At 40.6% G+C, this 20,748-nt stretch overlaps 1 protein-coding gene and 1 long non-coding RNA gene across 10 annotated transcripts in view; one reads left to right on the top strand and one right to left on the bottom strand.

The window, feature by feature from the left end:
* The window catches only part of ZFHX4 (zinc finger homeobox 4), a 339,659-nt gene that overhangs the window by 79,811 nt on the left and 239,100 nt on the right, over positions 1 to 20,748 (bottom strand). The gene's annotated exons all lie outside the window — the stretch shown is intronic.
* Positions 517 to 19,067, top strand: LOC133372759 (uncharacterized). The gene is made up of 3 exons (XR_009759549.1): positions 517 to 699; positions 15,045 to 15,122; positions 17,529 to 19,067. It is a non-coding gene; the product is annotated as an uncharacterized LOC133372759 (long non-coding RNA).

Genomic DNA, 20,748 nt, shown 5'->3' with positions numbered 1-20,748 from the left:
AGTTGCAAAGAACATCCTGTTGTTGTCCCTAGGAAGCTGAAACGAGGAAGTTAGCTTTGCTGTTCTCCAGTACACATGAGTAGGATGATAACACTACAAAATTCCAAAACTAGAGGTAATATAAGGTATAGTTTGATAGGGTCGCCAAAAGTCGGGATCAAATTGAGCCAGTCCATTTCCATTTTTTTAATAAAATCATTGATCTAGGGTTTATATGGGTATAGATTATAGGTAATCATACAAAAAAGATAAATATAGCATCAGAAAAGGCCTTAATAAAGAAGGTCACCTTGGGACAGCAATGATTAACTGTATGGTCAGAAAAAGCCCCTTCTCCTCTGAAAAGAAGAAACGAGAAAAGGTAAAAACCACAAGGTTTACCACAAAAAGAGGAACATTGGTGCAGTTTAGGATAAACTATCTACGTAGTCAGGGGCAGTTCCTTCTCGGAAGAGGGTATTTTCTAAGGATAAGACCCAATCAATGTAGGAAGATTAGCACAAAATTAATAGATAATTAGTGGGGAAGGAGTTTACTGGAAGTTGAGAGAAGAGAGTATGGAAGTGGAGAGAAAGAGTATGGAAGTGGGAACTCAGGAACAGCTCAGGGCTGTTAGCCTACTCTGAAATCTAGAGATGTGTGCTGTCTGGTGGAGGGAAGGAGAGGTGGCCCAAGGATCCTTGCTGTCTTGTAGTGTTTGTGAGTATTAACTTTGCTTGCTGAGAAGTGTGGAGAGTGAGTTCTTGTGTTTGCGTCTCTTTTTCCTGTTATCAATAACATTCTTCTTTCGAACTATCAGTCTTGCTTCAGATTCCTACTTTCTCTGGTTTTATGGAGGGAGGATATCTGTGCTTGGAATGGATGCAGGTGTGGTAGTAGGAGTATAAGAGGACCTGCAGTATTACAGTCCCTATAGTCACCACTAATGGAACCAAACATACAAGCACTGGAACTGGGCTCGTAGGCACAAGAATCAATAGACTAGTTTCTATTGGTATCCTTGTGCCTGGGAGATTCCCTTCCCAATATTTTGTAGTAGTAGTAGTAGCAGCAGCAGCAGCAATAATGATGATGATGATAATAATAATAATAATAAAAAAAAAATTCTACCAGTTTAGGATAAGTATCCTAGAGAGGGGAAATGATGGGGAAAGCATGCTATGAGCTTAAAAAGCTCTTTTCTCTGAGATATATGGTGACAACTGGGACATTATAGGAAGGAGGAATGTAAAAAAGACAGTTGCCCTTTCCCAGGGCCCCTCCAGATGTCTTTTTTTAATTGTGAATTCATAATGATTTGTGCTCATGATGCTACCAAGGCACAATTCTGTTTTCAATACTATTTGTGCCTGTAAATATTTTGGGGTCGACACAGTGCTTCATTTTCGGTCTGTAACTTCCTGCTGAAATCCCATAATACATTTATACCACAAATGTTCTGCTTTGTTTTTGTCCCACTTCTGTTGTGCTCTAGCTCCTCCAGACAGCAATAATGTAGGGCCCTCTGTCTCCACAGCCACCACTCTGCTGTATAAGAACAAAATATATAACAATAAGAGCTGTAAAGCAATAAAATGCCCTCTAGCCTAGATAGCACAATTGTGGTAAGGTCTGGGGGAGAGGGTAGGAAGAAAAAAAGTGTTGTTTTTCCCTTGCTTCATCTCAATCTCACCCTTCCTTGAGACATCTGAACTTAACAGCATTTGAAGTTTCCTGCTCCAAGCCAGCTGGAGCCTTGAATAAAAACACTTCTACGAAGTGGGGATACACTACATTTTGGGCCCCACATGGATTTATTAAAATACTCTTTTGAAAAAGGTCTTATAAGTCCATAAAAGTTTGCAGCATCTCATCAATTATTCCTTCATGTAAGCCCCTACTTCCCCATACTTGAAAATAGTGAACAAACTAAATATTAGTTCAAAAGATACCACAAGAAGAATCACTGTGGGCAGTACTGTGCATCCTTCCCTTCCAGGTCTAGCTGTTGACTTACAAGAAACAAACTTCAATCATTATCAGCTGTTGGGGTCATATCCGGAAATTCTTTATTACTACAATTCTGTATTTTGTGCTCGTTTTGTGTATTCCCCTTTTTTCTGCTTCAAGCAACCATAAATCTTCAGGTAGGAAACCTAACTAATAAAAAGTCTAATTACAATTTCTTCAAGGATAAGAAAATGCAAGCAGTAAAGTGTAAATTAAAAAGGGGGGATCGGGGGAATGCATATTTGCCAAAGTTAATATAGGTCCTACCTATGTCCTTAATGCCAGCAGTAAGTGGTATACTATGAAACCTCTGTGAACTTTTTTTAAAAAGCAGTGACAACTGTCAGGAGGCCTTTCCCACATTCATAGGCAATAGGTAAGCTATATACAGAATGAAGGGCCTATCCTATTTATTTTAGCATTCAGAATTGCAGTCAGATAAAATATCAGTTCATGATTACAAACAATGATATTTGAAAGATTGTGGATTTCCCTGAACCTTTTTGTTGGAGGCTTAAAAGATATGCAACTTGGTCTTTGACAGGTGCCCTATAGAAGTACAATGTCTTGTAAACTACTTTGAAATTTTTAATGACAGACAGTATAAGAATGTTTTAAATAAATAATACATAGTTGTCTCCATAGCTTACTAGAGTCTCAGTGGGGATGTAGGACAAGAATATGTTCCATAAGAACACATTCCATATGTTTTAATGGAAGAACATAAGAAATGTCATTTGGATCAGGCAAAGGCTCATCTATTCCAGCTAGGGTTACCAGGTGTCCAGTTTACAGCTGGAGTTTCCAGTTTTGGGGGGTCCCATCCGGGTCTCCGGCTAACTCATCTTAATCGCCGGACTCTCAGCTTCAATTAAAAAAAAAAAGTTTCTAGGTGGTCTGGTTCCCGAGATATACACCAAAATGTCAGCCCCCCCCAACTGTTAAATCTGTTTAACGGATCTGTATAGCAGCTCCTAGCTCTAACCCTGCCCTTTCAGGATTGTAGCCAATAAGTGAAGCCAAGATTGTGATTTGTTGACCCAGGCAGTGCCTAGGCTTCACTGCAACATCAGGAAATTGTGGCTTTGAGATCTTTAGTTTGTGTAAGTAAGAATATGGCTTAAAGTTTTTTTTCTCTTGTGTGCAAGAGTCAGACCCTGGGCTGTTGGAGAGGGCAGTGCTTTGAAAACCTTGGCAATATGAAAGTATTTAATCCAATACTTCCTTTTCTGGGAGTAAAGCAATGCTAATCCCATGTGCCTGGAGTAAACCCCATTGGATTCATTAGGATTTACTTTTGAGTAGACATGGTTAGGATTGTGCTGTAAATTAATGGGACTTTTGAGTAAACATAACAAAGAATTGTGTTTGTGTTGTAAAACTTTCCCTCCCCCTCCCATCCTATTTTTAAAGCAATTAGGCAGGATTTACGTAGGTATCACATTTTTTATTATGTAGGAAACTAATACTGATTTTAAAAAAATGTTCTGCAATGACCAACTGGTTTGACAATAAACTATTTTATGGGGTGTATTTTTACAAGTGTTTATGAAGTCTTTCCAACAACCCTGTGAGGTAGGGTTGGTGATTGGAAACCAAGGCAGTTCACAATAAGAAATCCCTTTAAAAACCAATAACCATAAAACAAGTATAAACAGTTGCAAAACAGCTTAAAGTGGCATGATTCTGAATTTTGGGTTGGGTGAATGAAGTTTATTTATTTATTTTTATTTATTATTTGATTTATATCCCACCCTTCCTCTCAGTAGGTGCCCAGGGCGGCAAACAAAAGCACTAAAAACACTTTAAAAATCATAAAAACAGATTTTAAAATATATTAAAACAAAACATCTTTAAAAACATTTTTAAAAGCTTTCAAAACTTTTTTTTTTAAAGAAAAGGTTTAAAAACATATTAAAAAGCAATTCCAACCCAGACACAGACTGGGATAAGGTCTCAACTTAAAAGGCTTGTTAAAAGAACAAGTTCCTTATCACTTGAGGCTGCAGTTTTCCCTGGTTGAGTAAGCCCCATTGAATACATTGGGACTTGGTTCTGAGTAAACAAACATAGGATTGCACAAAAATGATTTTAGCAGGTGCTGAAAAGAAGCATCTGCCTAATGTCAATAGGCAAAGAGTTCCAAAGTGTAGGTGCTGCCACTTCGTTGTTGTTGTTATGTGCCTTCCAGTCAATTTTGACTTATGGTGACCCTATGAATCGGTGACCTCCAATAGCATCTGTCATGAACCACCCTGCTCAGATCTTGTAAATTCAGGTCTGTGGCTTCCTTTATGGAATCAATCTATCTCTTGTTTGGTCTTCCTCTTTTTCTACTCCTTTCTGTTTTTCTGTATTGTCTTTTCTAGTGAATCATGTCTTCTCATTATGTGTCCAAAGTATGCTATGTGTCCAAAGTCAGAGGAAGGCAATGGTAAACCACCTCTGAATACCTCTTACCACAAAGACCCCATGAACAGAGTATCCAAAATGCTGCCACTTTGCAGGACTGATTTCTTACAAGAGCAGAACAAGTACTATGTGGCACCCATAACATGGAAAGCACAGCTTGAACTTGGCCTGGTAGCAAATCAGGAGAAGGGCTGAGCAGCAGCAACAACAGTGTGAGAGAGCAAGCGGAGGTGAAGTGAAGGTGTAGAGGCAACGTCCTGATCGGGCAATGCCTCATGAGTGGTAATTGGATCTATGGGGGCAGAACTGTCACTGTCAGCAGCACAGGAGCCTTCAATCTCAACTGCGTCTCAATGCACATCACAAGGTCTTCCCCCAAGTCCAGGTCTGTCTCCTCTTGGTCCTCAACACTCCAAGACCTTTCCTTTCAGACATCCACTGAGAAAACTGCCCATTTATTCCTAATCTTTGCTTCTTTTTCCTTAAACAGTTACCGACTCATAACAGCACCTCTCCTCTTATCCCATGTCTACGAAGTTTACTCAGGAGTCTTTAGTAAAGTACTTTATCAAAAGCTTTTTGAAATTCTAAGTACACAATGATAACTAGATCACCTATATCTATATGCTTGTTGGCAAAGAACTCTAAAAAGTGAGAACCCTTGCAGAAGCCCTGCTGGGTTTGCTTCATAAGACTTGTTCTATTATGCTTTATAATTCTGCCTTTTAACAGTTTTCATGGAGCATATATTATGCTAACTCTCCTGTAATTTCCTAAATCCCCCCATCCCTTTTTAAAAATTAGAAGGGAGAATTTAGATGCTATATCTTCAATCCTGGTTTGGAATCTTAAAATACATATTGGCCTACTTCATAAATCGCATTAAACCATAGTTAAAAATGAAATATGGTTTAATGTGAATGTGCAGCATTCTGGTTCATGATACTGAACAGTTCTTGCTGTACTCCTCTCCAGATGCACTACTGAGAAACAAGCCAGAATCTAGGCTTGTGGTTTGTTTGCCTCCAAACAAGCCACAATCAGTACCCAAGGATTGTTTTTGGCTTACTGCATGTGGTTTGCTTGAGGGAAATAAACCAGGAACCTGGGTTTGGATGTTACAACGAGCAAAACTCTGGCTTGTTCTCTGGTGATGCAGCAACAGGAGCGGGGAAGGAACAGTGCAAGAATTTTTCAGCAGCATGCACTAGCATGCTGCATGTTCACATTAAGCCATAACCTGTTTTTACTATGGTCAAATGTGACATAAGAACCAGACCACTGTTTCAATAATCCAGCACATCATCCTTATTTGTCCTTTATTTTAAGCAGAGGCAGGAGGAAGAAATCCACTGTTGTTTCTTCTTTTGTATTATTTATTTATTTATTTTATATCCTGCCTTTCCTCCCAGCAGGAGCCCAGGGCGGCAAACAAAGCACTAAAAAAACTTACATCATAAAAACAGATCTTAAAATACATTAAAACAGAACAGCATTAAAAACATTTTAAAAACAACCTTTAAAAAGGGTTAAAAACATTATTAAAAAACATATTAAACAATTCTGACACAGATGCAGACTGGGATAAGGTCTCAACTTAAAAGGCTTGTTGAAAGAGGAAAGTCTTCAAAAGGCGCCGAAAAGATAGCAGAGATGGCGCCTGCCTAATATTCAAAGGGAGGGAATCCCACAGGGTAGGTGCAGCCACACTAAAGGCCCGTTTCCTATATTGTGCAGAATGAACCTCCTGATAAGATAGTATCTGCAGGAGGCCCTCACCTGCAAAGCACAATGATTGACTGGGTATATAAGGGGTAAGACAGTCTTTCAGGTATCCTGGTCCTGAGCTGTATAGGGCTTTGTACACCAAAACTAGAACCTTAAACCTGGCCCGGTAGCAAATGGGCAGCCAGTGCAATTCTTTCAGCAGCAGGGTGACATGTTGGCGATACCCTGCTCCAGTGAGCAGTCTCGCTGCCGCATTTTGCACCAGCTGCAGCTTCCGGACCAACCTCAAGGGCAGCCCCACATAGAGTGCATTACAGTAATCCAGCCTAGAGGTTACCAGTGTGTGGACAACAGTGGTCAGGCTATCCCACTCCAGAAATGGCCGCAGCTGTCTCACCAGCCGAAGCTGGTAAAAGGCACCCCTAGCCACTGAGGTCACCTGGGCCTCTAGCAACAAAGATGGATCCAGGAGAACCCCCAGGCAACGGATCTGCTCTTTCAGAGGGAGTACGACCCCATCCAAAGCAGTCAACTGACCAATTATACAAACTCAGGAACCACCAACCCACAGCGCCTCCTTCTTGCTAGGATTCAGTTTATTGGCCCTCATCCAGCCCACCACCGAGTCCAGGGCTTGCACGGCCTCTCCCTGTTCAGATGTTACGGAGAAATAGAGCTGGGTATCATCAGCATACTGCTGTCACCTCGCCCCAAAGCTCCTGATGACTGCTCCCAAGGGCTTCATATAGATGTTAAAGAGCATGGGGGACAAGATGGTACCCTGCAGCACCCCACAGCACAGCTTCCCGGGGGCCAAAAGACAGTCACCCAATGCTATTCTCTGAGAATGACCCTGCCTCCAATACCCATCTCACCAAGTGGGTCCAGAAGGATACCATGGTCAATGGTATCAAAAGCCACTGAGAGATCAAGTAAGCACAACAGGGTCGCACTCCCCCTGTCCTTTTCCCGATAAAGGGCGACCAAGGCTGATTCAGTCCCATAACCAGGCCTGAACCCAGACTGGGATGGGTCAAGATAATGTTTCATCCAAGAGTACTTGCAGTTGCTGCTCCACAACCCTCTCAATCACCTTCCCTAAAAAGGGGGTATTTGCAACTGGTCGGTAGTTGTCACAAACCAATGGGTCCAGGGTGGGCTTTTTCAGGAGTGGTTGAATCACCGCCTCTTTCAAGACGGCTGGAACCACTCCCTCTCGCAATGATGCATTGACCACACCCTGGATCCACTCGGTCAGACCCCCTTGGCAAGCTTTAATAAGCTAAGAAGGGCAAGGGTCGAGAGGACACGTTGCTGGCCGCATCATCGCAAGCACATTCTTTTTTACTTCCTTGTGTGATTTTCCATTGGGAGCGGGGAGCTTTGCAAAGAAAACTGGATCATATCCACATAGGAATAGCCCTCGACTGCACAAAGGGTCACGAACAAGGATGATCAAAGGTGAATGCAGGTAACAATCAGAAGGCAGAGAAGAGAGACTTATCAACCTGTGCTGACCTTATATGAGCTGGTATGCATCCACATATTAAGCAAAGTCCAAATTTCCTATGGAGAGAATTCAGAGACTTACAGAATGAATTGAGTGGGGAAGAAAACATGCAGAAAGTATGAACTAAAATATTTAAATTTAAATATGGGTGTTCCTTTTTGAAAAGCATACACCCAATCAGGGAGGGAAAAACCACCAGAGCCTGAGAATTTCTCTGCATTACTGAAAAGTTTGAGAAAGCAGGAAAGAGGGAACAAAGGATAAGATCTCTCTTTACAAAATGACAGGTTTCCCATAATGACTCCCAAATTAATATTGTGAATTTCAGTGAATCAATAATAAATAAAAAATAAAGCCTTGCTTCCTCAGTTGACTGATAGTTGGAGGTCACACTTTCAACTATTCACAGTGTTTTAAAAAGGGTTTTATTGTCAGTGTGGTTTGGGTTGCCAGGTCAGAAGCATTCCAAAACCTGAGATTTTAGGGGTGGGCCCGAGTGATGTCACGGGGCGGGCCCAAGTGATGTCATTAAGCATGATACATTAAACATCAATCACAGTTGCTTGGAGCATACAATTAAAAAAATATCTGACTGGAAATTAAGCTAGACATCTTAGCTAAAAGATGGAGCCTGGGTAGGGAACATTTAATTTAGCCTACTTGCTTTCGGCAAGAAGGGTTTAAGTGCCTTCAGGCCAGGCCAGCCACCAGAAGGTCACTGTAGGAAGAAAGGAGCCTAGTGTTGTGGAGATGTTAGATGGGAGCATTCAGGAGTAAAGATGGATGCCCCTGAAGGCTGCAATTCTAAACACACGTACTAAGGGACTAAGCCCCCAGAGAACTGAACAGGACTTACTTCTGAGTAGATATAGTTTGGATTGTGCTGTTGGTAAAGCTTGACTAGGGATCCTCTGCAAAGACATCGATATCCAAGCAGAGTGGGCAACCCCCTGCCTGGAATGCCCTGCCCTTATCTTTTAATGTGGCTGCTCCAAACTTCTTTACAGATTTGACCCTTCACTTCAGAAAGAGGTCTGAGAAATGAGTAAGAGTAAGAAGATTCTCTACACTTTCTGTCTGCATAGAAACCCTCATTCTTCCCCTGCACCCAGCAGAAGCTCTGGGCCAGGTGGGACGCAGTGGCATCTCATAGACGACACCCTCCCCTTTCATGGAGTGTATGATTTGTCCTGGCCCAGAGCAGATTTTGGGGTGGGTGCCCCCAATTACTTATTTTTCCTGTATGTCTTGTTCTGCTTTGATTGTGTATAGATGCCCTCTTCTGTGTCCTGCACCCAGCAGAAGGTCTGGGACAGGCGGGCCGCAGTGGAATCTCATAGAGGACACCCTACCCTTTCCTGGGGTATATGATTTGTGCTGCCCTAGAGCAGAGTTCAGGGTGGGTACCCCCAGTTACTTATTTTTTCTAGGTGTTTTTGTCCATTTTGATTTTGCATTGATGCACCCGTGTGTGCCCGGTGCCCAGCAGAAGCTCTGGGCTGGATGGGATGCACACCCTCCCCTTTCCTGGGGTATATGATTTGTCCTGGCTCAGAGCAGATTTTGGGGTGGGCACCCCCAGTTACTTATTTTTTCCTGTATGTTTTGGTCTGCTTTGATTTTGCATAGATGCCCTCCTCCATGCCCTGCGCCCAGCAAAAGCTCTGGGCCAGGTGGGACGCAGTGGCATGTCGTAGAGGACACCCTCCCTTTTGCTGGGGTATATGATTTGTCCTGTCCCAGAGCAGATTTTTGGGTGGGCACCCCCAGTTATTTTTTTCTACGTGTTTTTGTCCATTTTGATTTTGCATAGATGCCCTCCTCCGTGCCCTGCGCCCAGTAGAAGCCCTGGGCCAGGTGGGACTCAGTGGCATGTTGTAGAGGACACCCTCCCTTTCATGGGGTGTATGATCCTGGCCCAGAGCAGATTTTGGGGTGGGCACCCCCAGTTACTTATTTTTTTCAACGTGTTTTCATCCATTTTGATTTTGCATAGATGCCTTCCTCCGTGCCCTACAACCAGCAGAAGCTCTGGGCCGGGCGGGACGCAGTGGAATCTCGTAGAGGACACCCTCCCCTTTCCTGGGGTATATGATTTGTCCTGTCCCAGAGCATTGGGGTGGGCACCCCCAGTTACTTATTTTTTTCAACGTGTTTTCATCCATTTTGATTTTGCATAGATGCCTTCCTCCGTGCCCTACAACCAGCAGAAGCTCTGGGCCAGGCGGGACGCAGTGGCATCTCGTAGAGGACACCCTCCCCTTTGCTGGGGTATATGATCTGTCCTGTCCCAGAGCAGAGTTTGGGGTGGGCACCCCCAGTTACTTATTTTTTATGATTTTATGATATCATTATGTATTTATGATAATATCAGAAGACTGATGATTTTGATTGCATAAAAGTATTGTTATTCTTGACGGGGAGAGTCCCCCGATCACAGTGATGTATCATACAGGGTACCCCAACATATATTTTTGGGTTCAGAGACATCTTAAGTTTGGTTTGAAGTTGCTGTAGCTGTCAACTCTTCTTTTTTAGTGTTTTGAAAGTTTCAAGCAAATAAGGAACTGAGAACTAGGAACCAACTTTAGAATCATATTAGTTAAATAGATTAAAAAGTTGTGGGGGGCGGCGGCGGCTGACGTTTTGGTGTATATCTCGAGAACCAGACCACCTAGAAACTTAATTGTTTTTTTAAATTGAAGCTGAGAGTCCGGAGATTAAGGGGTGCTAGCTGGAGATCCGGAGGGCCCCCCAAAAAACCAGACACTCTGGCCCAAAACCAGAGACCTGGTAACTCTAGTGTGGCTGGTCAGCCATATGCTTGAATGTATGACATTCCACAGAGAAGAACTTGTGTGCAGCCAAACAAGTAGCTAGAAATATGCTCCAGTATTTCATATACATTTAGCATGCCTTGGTTACTGACACACATACAGTGAAAAAAATGTGTACAGCATAGCGTAAGTGGGTGTGCTTTACTGAATTTGTTCCTTTTTTATTATTATTATTATATTATATTTATTAGTCCCCCATCTGGCTGGTTGACCAGCCACTCTGGGCGACGTACAAGATAAAATACATTGAACATTAAAATTAAAATTTAAGAACCCAACAGTAAAACTTAACCCATTCCAAAGGCCTGCCGGAAAAGCCAAGTCTTCAAAGTCTGGCGGAAGCTCATCATAGAAGGGGCATGGCGGAGATCATTTGGGAGAGAGTTCCATATGGTGGGGGCCACTATTGAAAAGGCCCTCCCTCTGGTCCTCACCAGCCTACATGCACTTATGCAATGGCACACTGCTCAAATCTACTTGTGGCAGTTCACCAGCTGATTGATGTTTGCTAATCGAATAGGGATGTTAGTATACGGGATCCAGATAGTCTATCCTACTTCACCCAAGGCAGGATTCATTAAGTTATACCTACAGGATATTTATATTTTTGCCTCTACTCAAAAAACCTACACGTGAGGCATGAATTTTTTAATGTTCCTCAACAGAAAACATTGTAATGGTAGTTAAGGAATATGATTTCTCCCTTTACACAAGCACAGGTACTAGAAAAGAACAGTTAAAGGGGTCTTCAAATAAGTGTTGAAGGAAAAATGCAGTATTTTCTATAGGATTTATAATTTTAAAGTCCAGAAACCAGAATGGATACAGATGTGCCATACGTTATAGCTAATAGCCACAACTGTAATGTAGATGCTAGCAGGTCTGCGAATATGGAAATAATCATTTTATTTTAATAGCTATTTAATATTTATTTTATTTTAAAACCTTATTTAGTTCTTTTTGCTCAAAGAGCAGTGTACAATCCACACATATCTTTTTAAAATTATGGACAATTTTAAACTGGAAAAAAAAAACACCACACAGAAGCAGAGAGAAGATAATGGCACTACCCTGGAATATGAGTGACTAAGAAACAGCCTATCTAGGACTGAGCAATGATGTGATCTAAGAGGTGTCTTTAGAGAAACTGTCAGGGCTGGCACCAGAGGGTGGCCAGGTTGGGCCTTGGCCAAGGGCCCCTGTGGCCCAGAGAGGTCCCTGAAGGGCTCCTCCTTAAGGAGGTGCTCCTGTTCCATGATCTGAGGCAGCATCGGGTCCTGCAACCTGCCTCTGGCGCAGATTGTGGAGAGGGAGCTCCCAGGCACCCCCCAATACAGACAGTGCAGGCTTCTATAAACCTGCCTGCACACCCCACCCACCTCTCCCATCAGTGTGAATGCCATGTGTGCTGTGTGTGCATGCCTGCCATCACCTAAAATGGCAGCAGGGGCTTTCCTAAGGGGCTGATGCCCCCGCTGCTATCTTGGTTGATTACAGGCATGCATGCTATGCACACACATCATTCACTCAACACAAGAGGTAGGTGGGATGTGTGGGCAGGCTTATTAACTGTGTGCCAGGGGGTACTGGGCTACAGCATCACTGGCCTAAGGCAGGCTGGTGCCCAAGGGCCCAGTCACACCTGGCACCATTCCTGGAAGCTGCTCTACAGTAATGGTAACTACCACTGAGAAAGCCCTGCCCCAGTAGATCTTTTTTAAAAAAGAGGTCAGGCACTGAATCCGTAAACCAGCCTATTCCAAGCACTATGTAGATGCCACCTGGTCAAAGAAACTGAAACTGATAGCAGCAAAAGCAAGAAGACAAGCATTGGACATATCTGATTCATATCCTGCATAACAGAGGCATCCAAGTCAGATCAGATGCAAACATTTTTGTCCACCAACTGCCTACCAAATAAGTCACAGTGAGCTATTGTCACCACATCTTAATTTCTGAGTTCAAGATGTAAAAGTCTCTCAACAATTCTAAACAACTTGATAGCACTCTGTGGATGCAATAGTGGCAACAAAGAACGATTTATTCTTCACATGTCTGCAATAGCATATGTTTTCAAATATACAAAGCTACATTTAAGTGGATTTGGCTCAAATCTTCCGCCACTTACAGTCAAACTGTCTTTCCGATAGCTTAAGTTCATGCAAAATTTCAGAAAACCAAGGAGATGCACAAACCAAAGAGAAAATAAAATGGTGCCCAATTACAATGGCTCAGTAATAAGAAATTGTCAGAGGTGAGCCAAAATGCAACCCTATTTCAGGTGGCATTTTCATCTTCAGGAAGCAGGAGAAATATTTACATCTATCTATCAACACACACAAATATACACACACAGAGTGCCTTAAAAAATGTACTCAGACCTCTGACCAATGCTCTCATATTACTGAATTACAAATGGTACATTGTAATTTTGTTCTGTATGATATTTTATTTTGAATCACTGAAACTCAAAATCAATTACTAAAAAGTGACATTGGTTTTATGTTGGGAAATGTTTGTAAGAAATATAAAAAACTGAAACAAGGTGCTTGCATAAGTATTCAACCCACACATATTAGTATTTGGTAGAGCCATCTTTGGCTGCAATAACAGCTTTAAGTCTTTTGTGTAGGTATGTACCAGCTTTGCACACAGTGTCAGGGGGATTTTGGCCCATTCTTCTTGGCAGATTCACTCCAGGTCTTTCAGGTTGGTTGGACGTTGCTTGTGGACTGCAATTTTCAAAGAGTGCCACAGATTCTCAATGGGATTGAGATCAGAACTTTGACTGGACCACTATAGGACATTCACATTGAGCCACTCCAATGTTGCTTTGGCCTTGTGCTTGGGATCACTGTCCTGATGAAAAGTGAATTTCGTCCCAAGCTTCATTTCTTTAGTAGACTGAAGCAGGTTCTCTTGCAGTATTTCCCTATATTTTGCTCCATCCATTCTTCCTTTGATTTTAACAAGATGCCCAGCCCTTGCTGATGAGAAGCATCCCCACAGCATGATGCTGCCACTAGCTTACTTCACTGTAGGGATGGTGCGTCTTGAGGTATGGTCAGTGTTAGGTTTGTACCACACATAGTGCTTTGAGTTTTGACGAAAAAGCTCTATCTTGGTCTCATCTGACCACAAAACATTTTCCCACACCACAGCTGGGGCACTCTCATGTTTTCTGGCAAACTCCAGACATGCATGCTTTCCAATGGTATTTTTTGAGTAACAGCTTCTTTCATGCCACCCTCGCATACAGGCCAGTGTTATGCAGAGTGCTTGATATGGTTGATTGGTGCACCATTACTCCACTCACAGCCACTGAACTCTGTAGCTCCTTCAAAGTGATTGTTGGCCTCTCTGTGGCTGCTCTCACAAGTCTCCTTGTTTGTGCATTGAGTTTTGAGGGACGGCCTTTTCTTGGCAGTGCCTGGGTGGTGTGACGCAGGTTCCACTCCCTAATTATTGATCCAACTGTGCTCACTGAGATATCCAAACACTGGGATATTATTTTGTACCCTTTTCCTAATCTGTGCATTTGTATTATTTTATCTCTCACTTCTGTAGAATGCTCATTGGTCTTCAATTTCCTTCAGATCCACAACCTGACCAATGAGCCTTTAACAGTGGGGTTTTTATGCTGACAATGTGATAGCAACTTTAATGGCTCACAGGTGATGGCCAATGGTAAGGTAATTGTGTCCTCTATGGGGCAATTTCTTTCATCTGTGTAAACTGGGAGCTTCCACAGCACAAAAGTTGAATACTTATGCAAACAACATGTTTCAGTTTTGTATGTTTCTTACAAACATTTCCCAACATAAAACCAATGTCATGTTACAATAATTGATTTTGAGTTGCAGTGTTTCAAAATGAAATATAACAAAATATCACGACACATCACCATTTGTAGAATCATAGAATAGTAGAGTTGGAAGGGGCCTATAAGGCCATCAAGTCCAACCCCCTGCTCAATGCAGGAATCCAAATCAAAGCATTCCCGACAGATGGCTGTCCAGCTGCCTCTTGAATGTTTCCAGTGTCGGAGAGCTGACTACCTCTCTAGGTAATTGGTTTCATTGTCGTACGGCTCTAACAGTTAGAAAGAATCGCCTGATGTCCAGTCGAAATCTGGCTTCCTGCAACTTGAGCCCATTATTCCATATCCTGCACTCTTGTTTTTTGAACAAGATTCAAAAAATTAATGCACCAAAACAAATCAAAGAAAGCCTCTTAAGTAAATATTCAGGTAAGTAGTGGAACCCTTAACTGTCTGTTAATACATCAGTTATAATTGAATACCTTATGGAGCTAGGTTGTTATATAATTCAACTATCCATCTATATTATAGTAGATAAACCATCTCACATAATACACAATATTTTCATGTGTCATAGAAGGTTAGGTCTGTTTATTTCAAGCTGTCCATATCTTAATATATGGTGTTGGCAGGTTCATGTTGTTAGTTTTATCATTAACAAAACAAATAAACTCATACCACTCCCCTATCAAATAGTCATTCTTTGCTTGACCTCTTAATACTTTCAATTTGAATGTTATTTTTTCAGCTATCACCAACTGCCAGATTGTTTTGGTGCCAATATTCAGTCGTAGTGCTGTTAAAATCCCTCCAAAACCTGGCCAAGGTAAGACATGCTGCTGTTAATAAATGTCTGATCATTTCTTTGCATTTTAAATCCATGTTGTTGCCATCAAATAAATTTAACAAAGTCAGTTGAGGGGTTATGTCCAACGGCAATTTCACAATATATAATTCTACATATGTTGAAATATGGGGTCCTCTCAGAATATGTAGCAGTGATATCACCTTTTTTCCCCTTCCTAACTTTTAAAAGCATGACTTGCTGCCATTACGGGCAGCAGCTCTCTTCATAGCAGCTCACATTCTCCTACTTCAAATGACTTTATGTCTTGATGTAGTGGTGTCCACAGGGATCACTGAGAGGAAAAGATGCATCCCCTCCAAATATGCAAAATTTCTTCCTACTCAACTCTAAATGACCATTTTTACCTCTCTTTCACCCTGCACTTTGAAGAAAAGGTTTCAAAACAGAATCTTGTTCGACCTTTTGTTGAATATAGATTTCATTGACAAGAAATTAGACTTCTGAATCCAGTATACCTTTAGCCTTTACCATGGAGCCCTAGCGTATTCCATGTTGCCCATCCATGGCTATAGTTTGTCCAGCATTATCCAAGTCTCAGTGTTCCTTTACATATACCCTCCTCAGTGCCTGAGAACAAAAATAGCATTACAGCATGCATAATAGACTCAAGCTGCAGAGGTTCTCTCACCATTCAATAGTATTCATACATGCTAGCTACTTGCCTGGATTAGGAGGAAGTGATAGGAATGCTACGCTGGGGAGATGGATTAACTGCCCCCTTGATTCTTATGTTCACCTCCACCTCCAATGGAAAATTCAGGGAGTTACTATTGTTGCCACAAGGCCTTTCCATAGTATGATGTCCCAGGGGAAAGGCGAATTTACAGAAACAGGATCAGTGTACCCTGACTCTTTTGGAGTGTCAGTGTACACTGAGTCTTATTTGAGTGGTCTCCTCAGAACCATACAGAAGGGTCCATAACTAGTCCAATGTCTCTGGATTTCTGAAGGCCAAATTGCCCCATGGCAGCAATAACACGATCCATTGAATGTTGTCATGAAGCAACTATACCTTGGCATTTTATGAGGCTGAGCATCCTTGCAGCAGCAGGAGCCACTACATTATACTGCCTGCTCGTTCCTTGGAGCTGGTGGGCAGAAGGGGATGCTGATGTCATGAAGCACATGAATTGATCAGATAAGGCAATTTAGAAAAGGAAGGAAAGGCAGAGGGAGGGAGCAACAGTCTCTCTCTCTTTCTCTCTGCTTCCACCCCCTCTCTTACCATGAATTATCATAGTCTCTGCTAATTATTTATTATTTATATTTGTTGATCGCTGTTAACCTAGTCCTCTTGGTGACATCCAAAAGTACTACACAGATATATTTCTTTTGTATAATTCTCCACAAAAGGAACCCAAAATTATGTAATAAGAAGAATGGAAATTCATTCAGCAAATGCACAATTGTGCACGAGGAGGAAAACATCATAAACAACAAATCCATGCAGGAACTGTGGATTTTCACAGGTGCTGAAGTGACCTAGGAACTTAGTTTTTTGGCTTCCAACCAGGCCTAGATCTGAGATGGTAAATCTGTACTTGGGTTGTACCACTTCTGACTAATCTTTCTCCCTGACCTGTATTTTTCTGCATGTACGTGTGGGGGGTAGGGAGGATTTTTAAATTTTTTATATGGAATAACATTATATCATGTGAACCTCCACATGAAATCTGAAGACAGATTATCCGGCTAAGAGTAACTGCTTGATTATGTCAAACTGGATACATTGTAAGGTCTCCGTTTTTGTTTATTTTTGCTATGTGTTTCAACCTGAATAAATTATACAGTGATCATTCAGATTTTGAGATTTTCCATTTCTGTGAAAATTAGGCCTTAATCTGAAGAAAGTCTGCTGCATTGTTAAGTGAAAATGTGTCTAGTTCAGCAAAACTAGCCAAACAGGACACAAAGCAATGCATTAGCTGCAGCATAACATTTTCGAAATTTATGAGTATCTTGCTTTACTAATTTCCACAGTACTTTATGTATTTAATGACACAGTATTCTCCAGTTAAATTTATTTCTGCTGCTAAAATTCCAAAATGTCATATTGTATTTTATAACAACCTCATTCTTTTAGAAGTAATTAACTAAGACATAGTTTGTATAGCAATTAAAAAAAAACCACTTGCTTGTAGATGCTTATAAGCATTATGCATTTTTAAAAAAAACTTAACGTGCATATGTGTATTCTTGCCTCTAGCTTAAATACAGTGAATGTTGTACCTGGTTGCACAGGAATTGTCTCAAGAACATTAAAGCAAGCCAAACACGATTGCATTCCAACTAAAATTGCTCTCTTTATACCGTGTATTGAAACTTGATAACTGTTGGTTATAAAATTCCTTTGATTTTCTGTAGGTAATAAAATACTTTGGCAATTACTATTGACAGTTCTGGATAATCTTGAAGGCTGCCTTGCCTGAAGAAGATGAGTGTTACAAATCACTCCACTGAAAGAGGGAAGAACAGCAGCAGGCAGCAGACAGGTTTCAATTTCACAATGCTGATTATCTCATTCGTGATTCTATGCATGCCTAAATCTGAGGATCCCTCAAGCAGCTATATGGACTCCTACTTTTAAAATGCCTATTATGCTTTTATACTTTTTGCTGCTTCCTGAAGAGTGCCATTTCGCCAAGCTTAAATAGCAGAAAATTGCACTGCTTTTCCTCTGCCCATCTCCTCAATCTCTATTAACCTGCACAAGAACAAAGGAATATGATGGTCCAGCTATAGGTTTGGAAATAGGTTTGAAGTTGTTTTTCATTTACTGGTAGCCGTCTTTCTGATTCATAAATGTAGTTTAACAATAATGTCATTTTAATGCATTAAGAAATGATTGACAATGCAGAATTTTTAATCTTGATGTGTGGACATACACATGATGTACACAGATTTATGCACACTTTTTCAAAAATGTGAATTTATGTGCATATATTATTTACATAAGCTTCAGATGATGACAGATCACTCACATAATGTGTTATACCTTAACTAAAGGTATAAAATAAAACTACTCCAATTGGAATTCTTTTCCTTTAGGTTGCATGAGAACAATAAGATACATCATCAACAACAACAAAAGGAAATCGTTGAAGCATCTAGTTTTAATGCATGCAGTAGGCCTTTATTAGATGTCATAAACTAAATGATGCATTAGTCTGTGGACCACTTATAACCTATGAATTTTGAGGTAAAAAGGAGGACAAAGAGTTCTTTTGAAACAATAAGGTTAAATGTTCTTTCGAATCAAGCCATATTTTATTAAATGCAGAATACCTAATAGACTCAGAGAGATCTGAGACTATTTCACTTTAATGTTTTTAATGCACTCCTGTATTACCTTTAAGAATAAAGAGTATTTTACTTAAACACATTATATTGAATATAAGAACCATATACATACATCCTATCATCCATTCCAATTGTATTATTAAACAAAGAAGAAACTATTTTAAAATTCCTATGACTGATAAAGATCTGACAGCTCAATGTCCATTCTAAGCAATTACATTAAAATTCATATGGGTTGTCAGACATACATGTACACACAAAGGTAATTTTGTCCATCTAAAATTTTTTTTTTAAGAAAAGAAAAAGAAGATCTGCTTTGCATTTAAAAAGATAAAAAAATGTTTTTGAAAATGACAATTGCTGGCTGGCCATCGATTTCTAGCTTTAATCTCATAGCCTACTCAAATTTCCCATTATGTCTCACTGAGGCTTAGACGGATAGAAAGGCCAAACTACGGCCTTCAACAAAAATGGAGGGGGGTTGTGGAGTGTTATAACATTAAGACACACAGCTGTTGCTCACAAACCGCAAATATTGTCTTAACTTGCAGTATGTTTTGCCTACTTTGCTGCTAATAAAGTGTTTTGCATGCTTTCTATAAACACTACTCTTAAATTTTATAATCTAGTACATCTTATTAAGCGGAAAGTCTGCTGATCCCTAAATTATTCATAACATGGTCCAGACTGATTAAGATTGGCTTGTTAAGGACCACAAGAAGCAATTAAACTGACAAGGCAGTGCAGTCTTGATGTATACATTTATTATCACAAGAATACCCAAAGTGAATGCCCTTATTAAGCAATGAATTTCACCTCACTGGCCTTCTACCACTGCTGCCACAGGCAGAGGGAGCTAGGAACAACATGTCAAAAGCTAACTCTGAGGAAATGCCTATCTTCAAGTGAAACCGATTTTGTAATGAACCTTTCAGTTCACTCCTGAGGTAATAAATCCTGACTGGTGCATTAATTACTTGATAACATCCCATCAAAATGCAAATGCAGCACTTGACCCATAGGAATGGCTCACTAGCTGTTAACTCTTCAGGGTATACATAAATTGTCTGTTTTCTTTTATCAAACTGGGCATTTATTTCTATCTTGCTAGGGTGAATGTCATCCCTGCCACCCTCAGCCCTTAGTGGCCTGACACCATCATTTGCCAAGGACTGTCACTAAGTGCTGACTTCCTAATTGTGCTACTACCCTGGAACAGAAATTTCTACTGCATGCTCCTTATCCTATCCAACTGCTCCCCACCCCCTCAGAATCTCTAATGTCAAGGACAAAGCTGTGATAGCGTTACAAAGAATGACCCCATCTCTAAAATACACTGATCTTTCTTTTTCAATGGCAATACATTAAATAAGGAATTTCATCTCTTGAAGTGATTAAATGAAAGCTGAACAAATCTCTGTGAACCACTACCTAACATATGCAGCAAACATGTTTCTAGAAAGTATTCTCTCCAAGGCATCTTTACCTATTCAGAATATGACTTTTAAAATCTCTTCTGTAGTCAATATTCCTATTGTTGACAGACAGAAAAACCATCAAAACATCACAGAAAAGCATAGTGAAAGATAACAGTGAAATATGACGTTCTGTAGTATCCTCAGTTTGTATGATCAAATAAGCTTGTATCAGTTATAGAACTACTTCCACAGTAAATATTAATGAGGGTTTTGCTTCATATTTCCTTATTCAACATTCTGATCAATATCAATGGGGCTGACTCAAGTCTGCACCCCCAACCTGGGTCAACCTGCATTACAGTCTTTTATTTCTCTTGAAGGCTTGGCAAAAATCCTTAATTCAGGTTACTAGGCAACCCTGCAGGTGAGAAAATATAATGTTTGGCCTACTCCATCTTAAAAAAGCATTGTGGCCTAATGCTTTCAAAATAGACTCAGCAAAGCATGCACTGATAATTCTCTGCAACATTTTCCAAAGCTGAGGTCAAGAGAAAATTAATTGATGCTGAAAATAATGACAGAAGGAGAGTCACCACTGAGACCTGGTGTGACTGGCATGTGATAATATTAGCAAGAATCCCAGCATGTGACTGGACAGTGTTGTGAAAAATATACTTTATGCGAAGGAAAAACAAGTTACAAAATGTAATTAGTTTTTGACACTTTTTCATATGTTATTATCTTTTCATTTGGAACATTGCCTTGGGACATCAATACATAAGTATAAATGAAATATTATTATTGTAAATCTGAAATAGGAAAAGAGATGGTTTTATACTACATGGCTTCCTTTTACATGTGCTTCT

The sequence above is a fragment of the Rhineura floridana genome, chromosome 1 (genome assembly GCF_030035675.1).
Source record: "Rhineura floridana isolate rRhiFlo1 chromosome 1, rRhiFlo1.hap2, whole genome shotgun sequence".
Lineage (NCBI taxonomy): Eukaryota > Metazoa > Chordata > Lepidosauria > Squamata > Rhineuridae > Rhineura > Rhineura floridana.
Note: the sequence above shows the minus strand (reverse complement) of the source record. Positions and strands in the feature narration are given on the sequence as shown.